This window comes from Petromyzon marinus, chromosome 14 (genome assembly GCF_048934315.1).
Source record: "Petromyzon marinus isolate PM22_M1 ecotype Great Lakes invasive population chromosome 14, UKy_Petmar_22M1.pri1.0, whole genome shotgun sequence".
Classification (NCBI taxonomy): Eukaryota; Metazoa; Chordata; class Hyperoartia; order Petromyzontiformes; family Petromyzontidae; genus Petromyzon; species Petromyzon marinus.
Window position 1 is genome coordinate 14,802,973 of NC_133680.1, and position 2,023 is coordinate 14,804,995.

The following is a 2,023-nucleotide window of genomic DNA, read 5'->3' on the forward strand; positions in this document are numbered from 1 at the left end:
ACGCCATCCAGACTTCCACCCTCAGACCTTCCCTGTGGAAGAGATATGTAGATGACACTTTCATCATTTGGCCACATGGCCTCCCAGCTCTGAACCTTTTCCTACACCACATCAATTCCAGACATCCCGCCATCAAATTCACCATGGAAGTGGAGAAAGATGGCAAGCTACCATTCTTAGATGTTCTGTTTGAGAGGAGACCTGATGGCGCATTGGGGCATTCTGTCTACAGGAAACCCACCCACACAGATTCCTACTTGAAACCTGATTCCCACCACCAACCAGCCCAAAATAATTATCTCATCAAAACTTCATACCATAGGGCTCATTGCATTTCGGACCAACACCACCTGACCAGTGAATTAAAACATGTACACCTGGCCCTCAAAAGGAATGGATACTCTGACCATACCATCCGCCAAGCTGTTTCTCCCTCCATACAGAAACAACTACTTGATACTCCGGTCAAAACCATCACACTACCATATATAGCAGGCGTTACTAAAAAGATTTCCAAAATTCTAAACAAACACAAGATCCAGGTCCAGTTCAATACAGTACACAAAATTCGTGATCTGATCCCATCCGTGAAGGGTGTCATTCCTGACTTACAGTACCCTGGGGTTTACAAATTGAGTTGTACCTGCGGTGATTGCTATATCGGGGAGACAAAGTGTCATTTCTCTGACCGAATTCGCGAGCACAAATCAGATTTGAAACACGGCAGAACGAATTCTTCTGCCGTAGCTGATCACTGTTACAACGGTGTGGGTGATCACGATATAATTTTCTCCGATACCAAGGTTCTTTGCAAACCCACGGGTTTTTATCAGAGATTTGTTCACGAGGCAATTCAGATCTACAAACACAATTTCAACTGAGAAAATGGTTTCAAATTAAGCAACCATTGGAAAGATGTTCTAAATCGAACCAAGCATTAAACTAATTTTCAATGGTACAGTATATTTTTCAAGTAGTGGTACCCCAAACTTTCGCAGCTCTTAAAAAAATCCCTTTTCACACCATCAATAGGTAAACCCCCCCTCCCCCCCCGCGCCAACCGGCATGTTCACCCGCATGTACACCACCTCTACACCGTTCATCATGCTAAGTTGGCCAATCAAATGCTAATTTTTATGCTAATTCCTTTGTCAAGGCACCTTGTTTCATCGCACACAGCTTAAAGGTCGCGGTCTGAGCGTGGCTGTGTTTCACTCCAGCGCTGTCCTCGAGACAACCTGCTCCCTTCACCTGATGAAGGCCGCTTGTGTTGTGGCCGAAACGTCGTGATTTTTGTCGTTTTATTTTTTACCTACGTGTTTTTACCGAATAGAACCAAAGTGTATGGATCCTTGCAGTCACGAAAGCTTTAAATCTAGAATCAAATAATACATTATTTAAATGCATGCCGTCAAAGGGCAGGGTACTTCAATAGGGATTACTGTTGGTAGGGCTATTTTAATAAACACAATAGACAGGAAGGACAAGTTCAAAGGGCTCGCATAATGCACATGCATAATGTACGTTGCCTCAGTAATCCCGCCCCCCCACATTGTGCAAGAGTGCAGAAGCGTGGTCAACACATCTACGCCTCTATATAAGGAATGAAACAGTAAGACTTATCCACAAATCTCTCTGTCGCCTGATGAAGCTAGTTGTATTTACTGGCAGAACGTCGTACTCAGATTGTAAATGTTGTGGCTCGGCTCTCCAACACACCGGTGTGCTGTACTAGTGACAAATTGGCATGTTTTGTTCACGTGACAACCCTTACTAGATGGCTGTGTCGGGTGGTGGCGGATTTTGATGACATATTTAGGCGATCTAACAAAAACCTCTATTATGGAGTGTCACGTATTCTTGGAACCGAGTGTCGTTGCTTTTTTGATAACTGGTGCTCTGATTTTTTTAAATATATAACTAAGGAACTTGTTTGTATGAAAACCTCTCTGTCTTTGTGTTTGAACAATGTATCAAATCCATCCGTTACATATGTAGTCAGCGACTTCCGAGACACGACATG